This window comes from Colobus angolensis, unplaced genomic scaffold, assembly GCF_000951035.1.
Source record: "Colobus angolensis palliatus isolate OR3802 unplaced genomic scaffold, Cang.pa_1.0 Scaffold176, whole genome shotgun sequence".
In the NCBI taxonomy this organism is placed as follows: Eukaryota; Metazoa; Chordata; class Mammalia; order Primates; family Cercopithecidae; genus Colobus; species Colobus angolensis.
In genome coordinates this window covers 4,521,771-4,541,288 of record NW_012114888.1, presented here as the reverse complement: position 1 = coordinate 4,541,288, position 19,518 = coordinate 4,521,771, and the positions used below count along the sequence as shown (strand labels likewise).

The following is a 19,518-nucleotide window of genomic DNA, read 5'->3' as shown; positions in this document are numbered from 1 at the left end:
AACAAGTATTGGTGAGCTGTGAATAAATTGGGGCTCTCATACATTGCTGGTTGGATTATAAAATGGTACACTCATTCTGAAAAACAGTTTGGCAGTTTCTCAAAATATCAACCATAAAGTCACCATATAACCCAGAAATTCCACTCACAGGTATCTATGCAAGAGAAATTTTTAAAAACCCATGTCCATTCCCAAACTTGTATACAAATATTCACAGCAGCATTATTCATAGCAGCCAAAAAGTAGAAACAATCCAAATGTTTGATGTCAATTGATGAATGGATAAACAAAATTTGGCATATATACACAATGGACTATTATAACATTTGGTAATACAAAAGAAGTACTAATACTACAACATGGATGAATCCTGAAAACTCTACCCTAAGTGAAAGAAGCCAATCACAAAAGACCACATATTTGTGATTCCATTCATGTGAAATATCCAGAATAGGCAAATCCACAGAGACATAAATAGAATAGTGGTTACCTAGGGCTGGGAGTATGAGGTGGCTGGCATGAATGGTGAATGTCTACTAATGAGGACAGGATTTCTTTTGGAGGTGTTGAAAAGGTCCTAAAATTAGATTGTGGTGATGGCTGCACAACTCTGTTAATATACTAAAAACCACTGAGCTGCAAACTTTAAGTGGGCGAATTTTATGGTATTGGAATATACCTAAATAAATCTTATTTTTTAAAAGGGGAAGAAAAGAAACTTTTTCCTAAATAACCCAGGATCAAAGTGGGAAATCAATACAGAAGCTATACAAATTTTACCAGAAGTTACGGAATACAGCATTGTATTTGGAGTGAAATTTACTGCTTTAAATAGCTTTGTTTTTAATTAAAAATAAATACAACCCCAAAATGAGCTATATATTCAACCTAAAACATTAGAATTAGAAAAAACAAAATTAAGCAAAACAAAAACCAAAACCAGGAAGTAATTAATAAAAATAAAACCTTAACTAAATCAAATAAATATAGGAGGCTTAAAGAAAAAAAAGAAATGAAATGACCAATGTAGGCGGGGACAGTGGCTCATGCCTATAATCTCAGCACTTTGGGAGGCCAAGGTGGGAGGATCGCTTGAGCCCAAGAGTTTGAGCCCAACCTGGGCAACATGGTGAAACCTCATCTCTATAAAAAAAATAAAAAAATTAGCCAGGCATGGTTGTGTGCACCTGGAGTTCCAGCTATTCAGGAAGACTGAGGTGGGAGGATTGCTTGAGCCTGGGAAGTCGAGGCTGCAATGAGCCCCAATTGCACCACTGCACTCCAGCCTGGATGACAGAGTGAGACCCTGTCTCAAAAAAAAATAAACAAATGGAAATGACCAATGTCATTTAAAAAACTCTCTAGCAAATCAGATAAAGGAGTCAAGAATGTGTGTATGTGTGTGTGTGTGTGTGTGTGTGTGTGTGTGTGTAGATAGATATAGGAATAACATAAGATAATTATCATCATCAGTCATTAGGAAAATATAAATCAAAACCCAAATCTTCCATTTGATTAGGAGACCATGTCTATGCAAGATAAATGAAAACATATGTCCATTCCAAAACTTATACACAACTAGTCACAGCAGCATTACTCATAATAGCCAAAAAGCGGAAATAATCTAAATGTCCATCAACTGATGAATGGATAAACAAAATTTGCCATATACATACAATAGATTATTATTTGGTAATAATGAAGTATGGATACCTACTACAACATGGAAGAGCCTTGAAACCATAGAAATCACACACACACATACGCATATACATGTATTTGAAATGAGAGGAAAATCTTTCCCAGATAGGAAGGTGTTTAAAGCAGTTATTGCAGAACATTATGCAAACTGTATAGCAATGCATTTTAATACTGCCATAAAACAAGTACTTCCCTAGTAAAATGCAAATTAATAAAGTTAATATAAGAAAAGAAAAGAGACCAGGTGCGGTGGCTCACACCTGTAATCCCAGAACTTTGGGAAGCCAAGGCTGGCTGATATCAGTTGAGGCCAGGAGTTCAAGACCAGCTTGGCCAACATGGTGAAACCCCATCTCTACTAAAAGTACAAAAATTAGCCGGGCATGGTGGCACGCACCTGTAATTCCAGCTACTTGGGAGGTTGAGGCAGGAGAATCGCTTGAACCTAGGAGGCAGAGGTTGCAGTGAGTTGAGATCGTACAAACTGCACTCCAGCCTGGGTGACAGAGTGAGACTCTATTAAAAAACAAAACAAAGCAAAAAAACAGAAAAGAAAGAAGAGACTAGTACATGTAGAAGAGACCAGAAAAAAAATTAAGTGAAACAACAAACACAAATCGGAAGACTCTGAAAGGTAGAAAGGTAAGGAGGACAGCTTACAGACCTCAGGACTTGAACAGCACAGTGGTTGAGTTCCCTGGGTTTTCCTTTATCCTCCCATACATCATCAAAAGGTACTGGAGAAACTTACAACCCAGAACTATCAACAGGAACAGCCTCCCCCCGCCAAAAAAAATATATATATATATATATGGCTCCAAGAAATGCCATTCCTGTTAAAGAACCAGGAAAAAGGTGACTTCACTGAACAGAAAACCTCTTTGAAGATACCCAGCCTTCCCCAGCCAAACACTAATGGAATGAACATTCCTTTCAATCACCTGTTGAACATTCTGCAAATAGACCATACCGGGGGTCATAAAATACCTCCACAAATTGAAGTCGTACAGAGTATGTTCTCTGATTATAACAGCATAGAACTATCAATCAATAACAGAAAGATAACAGGAAAATCTCCAGATACTTTAAAATTAAATAATATATTTCTATATATTTCTATATATCTTCATCAAAGATGAAGTCCCAAGGGAAATTAAAACATGATGAATGAAAATGAAAAATGTAACATATCAAAATTTGTGGGGTACAGATAAAGCACTGTTGAGAGGGAACATTATAGCACTAAATGTTTCTATGAGAAAAGAGGAAAGGTCTTAAATCAATAATCTAAGCTCCCACCTCAAGAAACTAGAAAAAGAAAACTCAAACTAAGCAGAAGGAAGTAATAAATACAAGAGCAGAAATCAATGAAATTGAAAACAGAAAAACAATAGAAAAAAATAAATCCAACAGCTGGTCTCTTGAAAAGAACAATAAAACTTGTAATCCTCCAGCAACACTGACAAAGATAAAAAAGAGAAGACACGACTAGAAAGATGGCAGAGCAAGAGCAAAGAAAAATCCCTTTGGTTCCAGAAAATCTCCTGAAAAAGAGGAAGACTTATCAAGCCCTCAAAGCCACCCAGGCAAAGCAGGCACTTTTGGCAAAGAAGGAGCAGAGAAAAGGAAAAGGGCTCAGGTTTAAGTGACTGGAATCATTCCTACATGATTCCTGGCGGCAGAAAGGTGACAAGGTGTGTCTCAGACGACTAGAAGTGAAACCTCATGCCTTAGAATTGCCAGATAAACATTCCTTGGCCTTTGCTGTACGCATCAAAAGGATTGATGGCATGAGTTTACTGGTGCAGAGAACCATTGCAAGACTTCGCCTAAAGAAAAGTTTTAGTGGTGTCTTTGTAAAAGTTACCTCCCAGAACCTAAAAATGTTGCATATAGTGGAAACTTACGTGACCTGGGCATTTCCAAATCTGAAGTCTGTTCGGGAACTCATTTTTAAACGTGGACAAGCCAAGGTCAAGAATAAGATCATCCCTCTGACAGACAACACAGTGATTGAGGAGCACCTGGGGCAGTTTGGTGTTATTTGCTTGGAAGACCTCATTTATGAAATTGCCTTCCCAGGGAAGCATTTCCAGATCTCATGGTTCTTAAGCCCTTTCCACCTCTCAGTGGCCCATCATGCTACCAAAAACAGAGTGGGCTTCCTCAAGGAGATGGGCACACCTGGCTATCAGGGTGAACACATCAATCAGCTCAGCCGCCAGCTGAACTAGATCCAGGTGCCAAACTGCAGTAAATTTATATCAATGAAGTTGAAGCATGTGTTTTTACTTTGGGGGGGAATTTTTATCAAGTATCTTCAGAGAAGTTTCTTTCCTGCTTTATCTTCAAAAACTGGAAAGGAAGGGTCAAAGAAAAGACAGTAGTTCATGCCTGTAATTCCAGCACTTTGGGAGGCCAAGGTGGGCGGATCACCTGAGGTCGGGAGTTCGAGACCAGCCTGATCAACATGGAGAAACCCTGTCTCTATTAAAAATACAAAAATTAGCCGGGCATGGTGGCACATGCCTATAATCCCAGCTACTCGGGAGGCTGAGGCAGGAGAATTGCTTGAACCTGCCTGGGAGGTGGAGGTTGCGCTGAGCCAAGATTGCGCCATTACACTCCAGCCTGGGCAACAACAGCAAAACTCCATCTCAAAAAAAAAAAAAAGAAGAAAGAAAGAAAGAAAAGAAAAGACAGTAGTTTATGTTCATGGCAAGCACCTCTCATCACAGTCCAGTTCCAAGGAAAAATTCCAGCATTTTCTACATTGACTGCCGCCTCATCTGAAATCAGCACATTACACGGAGGAAGGAGTCCTGCTTTGCTGCATCTTCTATCCTAGGGTTTAATGTTGGTTAATGAATAACTCTAACATTTGTATAAGGCTTCCTAAGACTCCTGCAGCAGTCGACCAAGCCCAGGGACATAATTGAATCTGGAGATTTCTAAGGCCTTGTTTTGAAAAAGACGTGGAATACACATAGGAAGAAAGGCACAAAAATAAATGTTCACTTGTCTCTGTGGAAAAAAAAAAAAGAGAGAGAGAGAGAAGACACGAAGACACAAATTACCAATATTAGAAATGAAACACAGAGATGTAACTACAGATCCTACAGCCATTAAAACAGGGGTATCTAATCTTTTGGCTTCCCTGGGCCCACTGGAAGAAGAAGAATTGTCTTTCGCCACACATAATATATGGTAACACTAACGATAGCTGATGAGCTTAAAAAAAAAATTGCAAAAAAAAAAAAAAACTCTCAATAATATTTTAAGAAAGTTTACAAATTTGTGTTGGGCTGCATTCCAAACTGCCCTGAGCCACATGTGGCCCACGGACCGCGGGCTGGACAAGCTTGCATTAAAAGGATAGTAAGGGAATATCACAACAATTTTGTGCACATAAATTCAACAACTTGGATGAAACAGTCCAATTCCTTGTAAAACTCAAAGTACCACAATTAACCCACTATTAAATGCAGGTTGAATGTCTCTTATCCAAAATGCTTGGGAACAGAAGTGTTTCAGATTTCAGATTTTTTTTTAATTTTGGAATATATGCATATACATAATGAAGTATCTTGTAGAATGTGACCCAAGTATACACACAGAATTCATTTATGTTTCATGTACACTATGTTACCTTATAACATAGCCTGAAGGTAATTTTATATAACATGTTTAATAATTTTGTGCATGAAACAAAGTTTTCACTGCATTTTGACTGTGACCTGTCACAAAATCAGGTGTGAAATTTTGCTTGTAGCATTATGTCGGCACTCAGAAAGTTTTGGATTTTGAAGCATTTTGAATTTCAGATTTTTGAATTAGGGATGCTTAACCTGTAGATAGTCTAAAATGATATTAAATAGATAATCTGAATAGTTACATAACTATTTCAGACATTGAAGCCATGATCAAAAAGCTTCCAAATGGAAGTTTCCAGGCCCAGATGGCTTCACCAGAGAAGTCCACCAAATATTTAAACATTTAAATAAAAATTAGTACTTATTCTACACAATCTCTTCCAGAAAATAGAAGAGAAGAAAATAGTCCCCAACTCATTCAATGAGGCCAGTATTACCCTAATACTAAAACCAGACAAGGCCAAGAGCAGTGGCTAACACCTGTAATCCCAGCACTTTGGGAGGCTGAGGCAGAAGGACTGTTTGGGCCCAGAAGATTGAGACCAGCCTGGGCAACATAGTGAGACCCCATTTACAACAAATAATAAAATTAGCTGGGTGTGGTGGCATGTGCCTGCAGTCCCAGCTACTCAGGGGGCTGAGGCAGAAGGATCACTTGAGGCTGGGAAGTCAAGGTTGCAGTGAGCCATGATCACACCACTGCACTCCAGCCTGAGGAACAGAGTGAGAGCCTGCCTCAAAAATAAAAAATAAAACCAGATGAAGATAGTATAAAAAAGAAAACTATAGACAAATATTTCCCATGAACTTAGATGCAAAAATCCTCAGAAAAGCATTAGCTAATCAATTCCTTCAATATATCCAAAGAATTATACATCACAACCAAGTAGGGTTTATTCCAGGAATGTAAGACTAGTTCAATATTCAAAAATCAATCAGCGTAACCCTCCATACTGACAAGCTAAAAAAGAAAAAAATCACAAGATCATAAAAATTCATACAGTGTTGATGAAATTCAACACCCATTCATGATAAAAACTACTTTTGAAATTAAGAATAGAGGGGAACTTCCTCAGCTCAAAAAAGAGGGTCCAAAAAAAGAATGCCCTACAGCTAAAATCATACTTAGTGGTAAAAGGTTGAATATTTTCCCCCTAAGGCTGAAAACAAAGCAAAGATGTCCACTCTCACCACTCTTATTCAACATAGTACTGGAACTTCTTGCTAGTGTAATAAGGGAAGAAAAGCAGAGGTATAGAGATTGCAAAGAAAGAAATAAAACTATCCCTGTTTGTATATGACATGATTGCTCATGCAGAAAACCCAAGGAATCTACCAAAAAAGGAGTAAAACCTAATAAGTGAGCTCAGCAAGATTGCAGGATACAAGACCAACAGACAAAACTCAATTGTATTCCTATATATAAGCAGCAATTTGAAAGATAACACCATTTACAACCACTGCAAAAAAAATTAAATACTTAGGTATAAATTTAATAAGATGTATAGAACTTGGGTGATGAGAATTATAATACACCATTTACAGAAATTTTAAAAGATCTAAATAAATAGAGAGACATACTATGTACACGGATTAGAACACTTGACACAGTTAAGACTTAACTTCTTCCTGAGTTGGTATACCGGTTTAATGTAATTCCTATCAAAATCCAAGCAAGATGCTTTGCAGATAGAGACAAGATTTTCTAAAATGCATATAGGAAAGGCAAAGGGAACCACAGGCATTAAAACAATTTTGAAAAAGAATAAAGTGAGAGGAATCACTCTATCCAATTCAAGACAGCATGGTAGTACTGGCAGAGGGATAGACACATAGACAATGAACTGAACAGCAAACCCAGAAAGAGCCTACACACAAGTATGGCCAACTTATTTTTGACAATTGTGAAAGACAAGTCAATGGAGGCAAGATAGTCTTTTCAACATATGGTGCTTGAGTCTGGATATCCATAAGCAAATTAATGCACCTAGACCTAAGTCTCATACTTTATATAAAAGTAACTCACAGTGTATCACAGACAACAGTAAGGAGACATAGACAAATCACCATCACAGTGGAGAATTTCTCTCTCCTCAAAGTAATAGAAGCAGACAAAAAAGGATAGATTAGATTTTCTATGACACAACTGACGACTAAATAATTAAATATTATTTTCAAGTTATATACAGAACGTTTCTAAAAATTCACCACGACTAGGCCATAAGTCTCCTTATATTTCAAGGAATGAGATTCACGTAGATATTTTTCTAACACAGAAAACTAAGGTTAGAAATCCATTACAACGATCAACTTTTGCACACTGAAACCCCACTTTTGAATAACTCCTGGGTAAAAGACAAATGAATACAAGTTAACACTCTTAAAAAACATAATGCTCCAAACCCAATGGGGCTTAGAATGAACTTTAAGACCTTAACGGTGATATTAGAAAAGAGAAAAGCCTGCAAAATGATGAGCGAATCATCTGACTCAAGTTAGATAAACGATTCCATCACTGACCACACAGAATCGCCCAGCACTCACCCTCCCCGGCCCCCCATCACCTCCACATCCCTGGGCACTGAACGTCGAATCCTCCTGACAACTATCAAACCCCGGCTGAGAACCGGCGAGAACCGCAGCCGCTTCCGGTCACTACCCCTAGCACCGCCCTTTTTCGGGGTTTGGGACTTCGCATGAGTGAGGGAAAAGGAGGGGGGTCCGCGCGTGCGCAAAACCACCTTTGAAGCTGCTGTTAGCCAGGAGTCAACATGGAGAAGTTACGGAAGTGGTGCTCTGGGACGTTGGGTGACCCTCGGCGGCGTGGTCAGGTGGGGAACATGGCCGCGCCCACGTCGCGCTTCCCCATGGGGTACACCATGTTGGAGGAGTGTCCATTCCGTATTGAGGATGAGGACACCTCTAAACTCACAGAGCAGGCTGTCTGCTCTAAACTCAGGTGGAGCTGTCCCGCTGGTGGCGGGGAGCAGGGGTGGGGACGTTTCTCTGGGCGGGCTAACTGGAGGAGGGGTCTTTGGATCTGTAGTCTACGGGTCTGGGTGATACCGTTCCGAGACACTGAAGGGCCTCTTGGAAAAGAATCAGGGGCGGCTGCGGCTATCTCCTGGCAGATACCACAGGATGAGAAGCGGGGAGATGTCAGGCTGGTTACAGGCTTTTCCTAGGACATACCACAAGGGAAGGAGGAGGAGAAATCAGGGCTGTGCAAGCCCTCCTAGGATATGCCATGAGGTGGGAAAAGGGGAGAACTCAGAGTGCTGGGCTCCCCTCCTGCTGTGCCTGTGGGGCTTGGATGCGGGGTTTGAATGCTCCAGCAATCTACCTTATCTCCCACTCCATCTACCCCAACTAAAAAGGGACTATGTAGCAATACTAATAATTTTTAATGTGTCCTTAGTCCAATGCAATATGTCAATAAAAATATTTAGGAAACTTTATTATTTTTATTTCCTCATGAAGTAAAAGATATGCAGTCATGGTGCCCTTACTTTGGAAATGTAGCTTTAATACAAGGCTCTGCTTATACCCTTCAACCAGTTTGCTGCCCCATATCACCTCCAATGTGTAAATTCTGGAGATGCCCCTGCCCTCTGGGAGATGTCACTGGAGCAAAAGGGGAAGAAGTCGTGCAGCCCTTCACCTAAGAATGCCTATTCATCCTTCAAAACCAAGTTCAAATATCTCCTCCTCCAGAGAATCCTCCTGACAGCTAGAAGCCTGTATGCTCTCCTGAAAGCCTTTCTGAATCCTCAGGTGAAAAAAATATTTTGAGAGGACCTGGTGTAGGCTGAAGTGTGGACTTGCTGGGGGCTCTCAATCCAGTCTTATCCCCTCTGGTCCTCGGTTTAACAATCTTGAAGGTCAGAGGTGTCCTAGTCCAGTTAGCCTCAAACTAATTTGTAGTCTGACAGATCCAGCAATCAATAAGGGAGATTGCACACCAGGGGCACCATGGGCAGCTCAGTAAGCAAAGGAAAAGATAGATTTCTTATAGGATTTTGAGGAATAGTGGAGTTCAGATGAAATTTAAATGAAGCAGTGTTTTAGTGGGTTCAAAGCAAAGCAGGGCTGTAGGTAAAGGGTCATTGATAGGTCTCAACTGTGAAGTGAACCCAGAGTGCTGTTTCCTTGGGAACAATTTAGATGTAGAATTTTGTGTCCCCAGATAACTCTTGCCTAAAGCTTTGCACCTGGGTTGAAAATTGAATCTTGCTTCTCTGTCTGGTAGTGACTTAGAATCTCCCATGAGTCAGATGTTTCACTCTTACTGATATCATTTCAAACAGCAGTTTCTGATAGTCTATGATTGTAGAGAACAAAGTTTCTCATTGACTAAGAAAGCAATAGGCACTTAAAGTAGGGGTTCTTTATGGCATTACAACTGCAGCATGTCCTTAGAAGAAATGTTTCCTGTGAATTTTGCATTTGGCTTTATATGTGTCTGTTCTTCCATCCTGATGAATAGCAAGGCAGATTTTTATAGTCCGATTTCATTTTTATTTTCTTAGAGAGTTGGTATCTTTGTCCATTTTCTGCTACTATAACAGAATATCACAGATTGGGCAATTTATAAAGAAAAGAAACTTATTTGGCTCATAGTTCTGGAGATTGGGAAGTCCAATGTCGTGCCAGCATCTGGTGAGGGCCTTATTGCTGCATTATTCCATGGCAGAGGACAAGAGGACAAGCAAGTGTATGAACAAAGAGAAAGCACAAGGGACTGGGCTCACTTTATAACAACCCACTCTTGAGGCGACTAACCCTCTCCCTCAGTGACAGCATTAATCAGTTTATGAGAATGGAGCCTCCATGACCTATTCGCTTTTTAAAGGCCCCACCTCCTAATACTGTTACAATGACAATTTCAATATGAGTTTCAGAGGAGACAAACATTCGAACCATAGCAGTTGAACTTTGATTATCCCAGCTTGTCATTCTGCCCTTGCATCCCTGGTCTGGGCGAATGTTTGTTGAATGAATAAATGAAAGAAGAAATGGAATCAGTGGAGGCATATTTCGCATGCATGCACTTCTAATAGAGTGCCAAGAATCACTGTTAGTGTTCTCGGATGTCATAATGGTACCAAAAAAAAGTTCTGTTAGACCACTTCAGAGAAGAAGGAAATATAGAGCTAGCAAACATATAAAGAGATGTTCAAAGTCATTTGTGATTAGGGAAATACAAATCAAGATCTGATAAAATGACATTTTATACCCATTCAAATTGCAAAAACGTAAAAGTCTGATAATAACAAGAGTTGGAGAGTATGTGGGCCAACAGGATCTTTTTGCCCTGTTGAAGGAATGTAAATCAGTGCAACCACTTTAGAAAATATTTTTGCATTTTCTCCTACAGTGAATATATACATACCTTACAATCCAGTGAGTCCACTCTCATGAATGTAGCCAAGAGAAACACTTGCACAAGAAACCTAGGATATGTATGTTTCTTAGTCTGTTTTCTGTTGCTTACAACAGAATACCTGAAACTGGGTAATTTCTAAAGAAAAGGAATTTATTTCTTACAGTTCTGGAGGCTGAGAAGTCCAAGATTGAAGGGCTGTAACTGGTGAGGGCCTTCTTTCTGGTAGGGAGTCTGCAGAGTCCCAAGGTAGCACAGGGAAGGGGCTGAGCATGCTAGCTAAGGTCTCTCTTCCTCTTCTTTTTTTTTTTTTTTTTTTGAGACGGATTCTTTCTCTGTCACCCAGGCTGGAGTCCAGTGGTGCGATCTCAGCTGACTGCAACCTCTGCCTCCTGGGTTCAAGCGATTCTTCTGCCTGAGCCTCCTGAATACTTGGGATTATAGGCATGTGCCACCATGTCCGGCTAATTTTTGTATTTTTAGTAGAGACTGGGTTTCACCATGTTGGTCAGGCTGGTCTTGAACTCCTGACCTTGTGATCTGCCCACCTCAGCCTCCCAAAGTGCTGGGATTACAGGTGTGAGCCACTGCACCCGGCCTCTCTTCCTTTTCTTATAAAGTCACTAGTTCCACTCCCATGATAACCCATTAATCTACTAACTCATTAATGGATTAATACATTTATGAGGGCAGGGCAGAGACCTCAACACTCAGTCACCTCTTGAAGGCCCCACCTCTCAATACGGCTACATTGGGGATTAAATTTCAACGTGAGTTTTGGAGGGGACAAATATTCAAACCATACCAGCATGGCATCCTGTTCACAACAGGAAAACCTGGAAACAAAAATGATGCTCATCAACAGGAGTCATAATGAATGAACTAGAACAACACCCAACAATATGAATGAATATTAAGGGGGAGGAACTATAATCCCAAAAGATTATATAAAGCTTAACACACTTTTATAAACTTAAAAGCTACTAATATAGGCTGGGCACAGTGGCTCATGCCTGTAATCCCAGCACTTTGGGAGGCCAAGGTGGGATGATCTCTTGAAGCCAGGAGTTCAAGACCAGGATGGGCAATAAAGTGAGATTCCCTGACCCTACAAAAATTTTAAAAATTAGCCAGGTGGGCCGGGCGCGGTGGCTCAAGCCTGTAATCCCAGCACTTTGGGAGGCTGAGACGGGCGGATCACAAGGTCAGAAGATCGAGACCATCCTGGCTAACATGGTGAAACCCCGTCTCTACTAAAAAATACAAAAAACTAGCTGGGCGAGGTGGCGGGCGCCTGTAGTCCCAGCTACTCGGGAGGCTGAGGCAGGAGAATGGCGTGAACCCGGGAGGCGGAGCTTGCAGTGAGCTGCGATCCGGCCACTGCACTCCAGCCCGGGCGACAGAGCAAGACTCAGTCTCAAAAAAAAAAAAAAAAAAAAATTAGCCAGGTGTGGTGGTGTGTGCCTGTAATCACAGCTACTCAGGAGGCTGAGGTGGGAGGATCCCTTGAGCCTCTTGAGGAGTTCAAGGCTTCAGTGAGCTATGATAGTGCCACTGCACTCCAACCTGGGTGACAGAGCAAGACCCTGTCTCTTAAAAAAAAAAAAAAGATACTAATATAAAGGATATGAACTATTTAGGATTTTGTGTAGTTGTAATAAAATTACATTAAAAAGAAATTTAAAAACGATGAACTTGGGATTCGGGATGATATTTACCTCAGTTGAGGGTGGGGGCAAGGCAACGAATTGGGGGACTCCATGGATAGATGGAGGTTATCATCAAGTCTGTACCTTTTCTTTTGGGTGGTAGGTGCATATATTCATTCATTCACTCATTCATTTTAGAGACTGAGTCTCACTCTGTTGCCCAGGCTGGGATGCAGTGGCACCATCATAGCTAATTAGATAATTAAAAGTAACTCAATATTTAAATTAATTGGGAAAATTAATATGTTATATAATGTGATAGTTAATATTGAGTGTCAACTTGATTGGATTGAAGGATGCAAAGTATTGATCCTGGGTGTATCTGTGAGGGTGTTGCCAAAGGAGATTAACATTTGAGTCAGTGGGCTGGAGAAGGCCGACCCACCCTTAATCTGGGTGGGCACCATCTAATGAGCTGCCAGCACAGCCAGGATATAAAGCAGGCAGAAAAACGTGAAGAGGCTAGACTGGCTTAGCTTCCTAGCCTACATCTTTCTCCCCTGCTGGATGCTTCCTGCCCTCGAACATCAGACTCCAAGTTCTTCAACTTTGGGACTCGGACTGGCTTCCTTGCTCCTCAGCTTGCAGATAGCCTATTGTGGGACCTGGTGATTGTGTGAGTTAATACTACTTAATAAACTCATATATATATATCTCACCTACTACTTCTGTCCCTCTAGAGAACCCTGACTAATACAGATAAATATCTAAATGATAAAAAGAAAAAATCTGTATGGAGAAAAGTGGCATCTCTCCCTTTAATGGGGCAAGAAAACATTTGGCTCCAGCCCAGAGATGCCACCTAGTGGTGGGATGAACAGGGAGGCAGGCGCTCCATGGGCTTGACATTTACTGCTGCCCCTGGCTCCATGGGTCACTCTACCGAGTCACTTACCTCTCAAATGTCTCTTCTTCAGAGGTCTTTCTTCCCTGGTCTATCCCAACACTCGAGCTCTTCACCAGGCTTCAGTTTTCTTCATAGCCTTCCTTTGTATCAGAAATTATTTGTTTACTATTTGCTCATTTACTTGTTCATGCTGATATACCGCAGTGATTTCTGCTTCTTACATATATGGAGTAATCAACTGCTTTGTTTCTAGTATCTTTATTATACAATGTAGAGGGCAGCAAAATACACACATCAGAGTCATTTTCTTAAAATATTAATGATTTCCCCAAAAGACTCTGCAGGCATCTCTGCATGACATGACTGCTATAATAAAATTAATTTGGTATAAGTAATGCATGAAATAACAAAGAGATGGAGAACTTATATATACTTGATGAATTGACCATCAGGCGCTGTTCTTGGTACTTGATGTTTGGTGCAACAAAACAGTCCCCAAATCCCTAACTTCATGGAGTTAACATCCTAGCAGGGAATAGAGGCAATAAGCATTTTAAAAGAGCAAATTACAAAGGTGATAGCTGCTAAAGAGGGGATATTATAAGGGAGTGATATGAGTTGGAAATGCTGGGAAAACTGCTACTTTATGTTTTTAGTTTTTATTAAAAAAAAAAAAAGATTGGCTGGGCGCAGTGGCTCACACCTGTAATCCCAGCACTTTGGGAGGCCAAGGCGGGTGGATCATGAGGTCAAGAGTTCAAGACCAGCCTGGCCAAGATGGTGAAACCCCGTCTCTACTAAAAATACAAAAATTAACCAGGTATGGTGGCAGGCACCTGTAATCCCAGCTACTCGGGAAGCTAAGGCAGATAATTGCTTAAACCCTGGAGGTGGAGGTTGCAGTGAGTCAAGATTCTGACACTGCACTCCAACCTGGGTGACAAAGCAAGACTCCATCTCAAAAAAAAATTACGTTTTAAATGTTTGTGGGTACATAGTAGGTGTATATATTTATAGGGCACACATTTTGATACAGGCATGCAATGTGAAATAAGCACATCATGGGGAATGGGATATCCATCCCAGGAAGCATTTATCCTTTGAGTTACAAACAATCCAATTACACTCTTTTTTTTTTTTTGAGATGGAGTCTCGCTCTGTCGCCCAGGCTGGAATGCAGTGGCACGATCTCAGCTCACTGCAAGCTCCACCTCCAGGGTTCACACCATTCTCCTGCCTCAGCCTCCCTAGTATCTGGGACTACAGGTGCCCGCCACCATGCCCAGCTAATTTTGTGTTTTTTGTATTTTTAGTAGAAACGGGGTTTCACCGTGTTAGCCAGGATGGTCTCAATCTCCTGAACTCGCGATCTGCCCACCTTGGCCTCCCAAAGTGCTGGGATTACAGGCGTGAGCCACTGCGCCCGGCCCAATTACACTCTTTTAAGTTATTTTTAAATGTACAATTAAGTGATTATTGACTATAGTCACCCTATTGTGCTATCAAATAGTAGATCTTATTCATTTTTTCTAACTATATTTCTTGTACCTGCTAACCATCCCCACCTCCCCACCAGACCCCCATTATCCTTCCCAGCCTCTGGTAACCATCCTTCTACTCTCTATCTCCGTAAGTGTAATTGTTTTGATTTATAGCTCCCACAAATAAGTGAGAACATGCGATGTTTGTCTTTCTGTGCCTTGCTTATTTCACTTAACATAATGATCTCCAGTTCCATCCATGTTGTTGCAAAGACTGGATCTCATTCTTTTTATGGCTAAATAGTACCCATTATGTATAAGTACCATGTTTTCTTTATCCATTCATCTGCTGATGGACCTTTAGGTGGGTTCCAAATCTTAGCTATTGTAAACAGTGCTGCAACAAACATAGGAGTGCAGATATTTCTTCCATATACTGATTCACAGAACTGCCACTTTAAATAGAGAGGTCAGTCGGCATTCTTTACATTTATGTGGGTACCCAGTTGAAAACCAAAAAGAATGCAAAGTCTGAGTATTTTTATATCTGCAGCTAAGGACATAATGATGAGCACCTGTGTCCTAGAGCGGATGCAAGAATTAATCCACAGGCAAGGTCTCCTGGTCACTCTTGTCTTATGTGCCTCCCTTTAGTAGGAGAAAACATTTTACAAAGTCTTCCACAGACAGAAGTCAAAGACTGCTTTGTGAAAAGTATCAGGTTCAATGGCTGAGCAGTGACCTCAGGACCAATAGCCACAACCATTTACATACTTCAGTAGATAGCAAGCAATAATACCTTATTTATTTTACACCCAGCTTTTTATTGGAAAATTTTCACACCTACACAAAAGTTGAAAGAATTGCGCTATGAATATTCAAATACCCTCCACCTAGGAGTAACAACTGTTCATCCATGTCATATTTGCCTTATATTTCTGTATGCATATATACAGGCCCCATCATTTAAAAACAGAGTCAAAAAAAAATGATTGAAGTGACTGCTATAGAGCTTAAAGGCTTTATTCAGCTGAGGTGCATCAGGTAATGTCCTGATTGAAGCAAGGTCAGGGTTTTTATGAGGGAAAGTGGAGTATGCGTTCTTGCTTTTGGCTTAGGTAGCTGTGCGTGTGTGTACACACACACACACACATGCTAGAGAGAGACGGGGTCTTGCTATGTTGCCCGGGCTGGTATCAAACTCCTGTCCTCAAGCGATCCTCCTGCCTCAGCCTCCCAAAGTGCTAGGATTATAGTTGTGAGCTACCATGCCTGGCCTGGGTAGCAGTTTTTGACTTTAAGTGAAACTCGTAGTTGGTGGCAGGGTCGTTCCTGTTTTCATGCCCCTTGCTCAGTCAGAACCCTTCAGAACAATATTTTCAGAGTATTATTTTTGTAAACATTGTGGCTTATCTGCTAGTCAGAGCTCATGGGGGCAGGGGAGAGATAGCAAAAAAGGATGAAAGTTGCAAGGTAGAAGGCAACAGAGAAACTGAGGACTCCCCCTTGTTTGTTTTACAATACCTTTGTACAGTAAGCTGCAGACATCATGCTCCTTCAAGGAGATATACTCAGCATGTATCTCCTGAGGGAATAAATATACAAACAGGCAATGACCAGACCGTATATAACAATAGAATCCTGACCTACAACCTCTGCAGCAATAAGCCTGGGAAGCCAAACCACAACCTCAATAGCAATCAGCACAGATGGTCAGGATTTGATTGATGACATCCAGCTTCTCATTTTTTTAACCCAATTTCCAACTCAGGACCAACCAGAAAAAGCCGAATCTACCTCCCAAATCAATCGCATAGGATGCCCCACTTCAGTTAGTCCACCTCCAGCTTGTGCACTCCAACACCCTCCAATCAGGACACACCTGAAGCTTTCCCCTTTTTCTACTATGTATTAAGCTTTCTCATTCTCCTGCCTGCCTTTGAGTCTTTGACAAACGCCAAGTGATAATGGCCCAACACCTTACTATAGTAAGCTCTGAAAAGTCTCTGCTTTTTCTCATTTGGATCATCTGTGTATATTTCCACTCTCCTAAGAATAACGACATTTTCTTTCATAGCCACAAGCCCATTCTCACCCCTAAGAAATTTGAGAGGCTTTTTAAAACTATTTAAATTTTTATTTTTTAATTATACAGTAAAATTGACTTTTTGGTATACATTTTAATTAATTAATTACCTTATTTATTTATTTTTGAGATGGAGTCTGGCTCTGCCACCCAAGCTGGAGTACAGTGGCCTGATCTCAGCTCACTGCAACGTCCACCTCCCAGGTTCAAGCCATTCTCCTGCCTCAGCCACCTGAGTAGCTGGGCTTATAGGTGCCCACCACCATGCCCAGCTAACTTTTGTATTTTTTTAGTAGAGATGGAGTTTCACCATGTTGGCCAGGCTGGTCATGAACTCCTAACCTCAAGTGATCCTCCTGCCTCAGCCTCCCAAAGTACTGGGATTACAGGCATAAACCACCATGCCCATCCTAATTAATTTATTTTTGAGTGGAGGTCTTGCTCTCTTGCCCAGACTGGAGTTCAGTAGCACGATCATGGCTCACTGCAGCCTCAAACCCCTGGCCTCGAGCAATCCTCCTGCCTTGGCCTCCCAAAGTTCTGGGATTACAGGCATGAGCCACCACACCCAGCCCAGTTTCATAAATTTTAATTCATGTGTAGATTTGTGTAACCATCGCCACCACCTGCATACAGAACAGTCCCATGACACCTCCCCCGCAAAAAAATCTCATCACACCTAAGAAATTTAACAATGATACAGAAATATTATACAGTCCAAATTCCATTTCTTTCTAGTTAGCTCCAATTTTTTTTTTACAACTTAAAAAAACACATCCTGTATCCAAACAGGGTTCATGCATTGCATTTGGTTGTCATATCTCCTTAGTCTCTAATCTCTTCTTTAGTCTTAATCTATAATAGTTTCCCAGCCTTTTTTGTCTGTCACATTGTTAATATTTTTGAAGGGCTTATGTCAGTTGTTACAGATGATTACAGTTACAGATGGTTCTGCATTTCTAACTGTTTTCTCAAAAACAGATTCAGGCCAAATGACTTGGAAAAGAAAACTACATGGGTGCTGTGTCCCTCTGGGTAAGTCATATCTGGAGGCATGTGTCAGTCCACTCTGTTGGTAATATTATACTAAGTTTGACTTCTTGGTTGAGGGATGGTCCACCAGATCTCTCCATTGTAAAAAAAAGCCACCTCTGCCCTTTGTATTTAGCTGTGGGGTCATTCTTTGGGAACCCTGTGAATAATCTGTTCCCCAAGAAGCATTCACAAAAATGGTTTTAGCACTTAAAACCAACAGGTCACATGTAGCAGGCTTCCAAATTAACCCACCTGGGGAGGTCTTAGAATTCATGGCTTACTTCCTGTCCCTGGAGTAAAAAATCGTATGAGTTCCTCAAGCTATTGACAAACTAATTAATACATAACCTACTGACACTAAAAAGGACACTAATTTGTGTCTAAATCATGATGTTTTACAATTTTTTTGCAAAGTCATAAAGTTTTACTGCTTGTCTTACATGTAGAACATTTTAGCCTATGTGTTTTAATCTGTAGTTAATGATTATAACCTCTATATTATACCCTCCAATAAAAAGGACAACTCTGACTTGAAGAGTCCTTCTCCCTTCTTCTAAATTTTTCCATAAAAGCTTTTCAGCCTATAGCAAACTTGAACATGATCAACTTTATTGGTGTGTCTTCCTGGGTTGATTCTCACATTTGGCTTCCAGTAAACCTTTTCCAAATTATTTCTACCTCAACAGCCTTAATTTGGGTCCATTGATGATCTTTGCCTAAAATAATTATTAACTTGAGGGTGGCAAAATGTGCTTCTCTAATTCTATTATTTTTCCATATTAGCTGGCATTTTTTGTTAAAGAGTTTTCCCTACCTGTCCATGTAGGGGATTTTTTTGAGAATAATTATAGTCATGTCCCAGCATCAGATTTACTGCTTTTCTGTTTGCAGATACATTGCATAACACACAATTAGTGCTTAAGAAATATCAGTGCAATGAATAAATGATAAATGCTTGCTATAATATTCTTTTTTTGAATAAATTTTAATTTTTCAGTTTTTTTTTTTTTGTTTTTTTTTTTTTTGAGACGGAGTCTCGCTCTGTCGCCCAGGCTGGAGTGCTGTGGCCGGATCTCAGCTCACTGCAAGCTCCGCCTCCCGGGTTCACACCATTCTCCTGCCTCAGCCTCCCGAGTAGCTGGGACTACAGGCGCCTGCCACGTTGCCCGGCTAGTTTTTTTGTATTTTTTAGTAGAGACGGGGTTTCACAGTGTTAGCCAGGATGGTCTCGATCTCCTGACCTTGTGATCCGCCCGTCTCGGCCTCCCAAAGTGCTGGGATTACAGGCTTGAGCCACCGCGCCCGGCCAATTTTTCAGTTTTAACACAGAATTAACATTTCTTCATGCATTCAAATATGAATAGCCAAAACACAGTGACTCTAACCAAATATTCATAAGTGGCTTAAAAATGACTAGGCTGTAAGATTTTACCCAGCCTACTTATCTTTTTTTTTCTTTTTCTTTTTCTTTTTTTTTAGTGTGTGTGCTTTAATCTTTTTATATATATATATACTTTATGTTCTAGGATACATGTGCACAATGTGCAGGTTTGTTACATATGTATACATGTGCCATGTTGGTGTGCTGCACACATTAACTCATCATTTACATTAGGTATATCT

General features: G+C 40.6%; 1 protein-coding gene and 2 pseudogenes across 2 annotated transcripts in view; 2 read left to right on the top strand and 1 right to left on the bottom strand.

The window, feature by feature from the left end:
- ZNF81 (zinc finger protein 81) overlaps nt 1-8,004 on the bottom strand; it is an 89,478-nt gene extending 81,474 nt beyond the window's left edge. The window contains exons 1-2 of one of the 2 annotated variants that reach the window (XM_011938724.1): nt 7,919-8,004; nt 2,099-2,217 (exon numbers count right to left, since the gene is read on the bottom strand). The gene's annotated coding sequence lies outside the window, so the exon portion shown is untranslated. The remainder of the gene's footprint in view (nt 1-2,098; nt 2,218-7,918) is intronic. The other variant, XM_011938723.1, reaches the window with a different exon arrangement.
- LOC105509479 lies at nt 3,198-3,935 on the top strand (annotated as a pseudogene).
- A 121-nt stretch (nt 8,005-8,125) lies between the features above and the next one.
- Nucleotides 8,126-8,837, top strand: LOC105509478 (annotated as a pseudogene).
- The last annotated feature ends 10,681 nt before the right edge of the window (nt 8,838-19,518 follow it).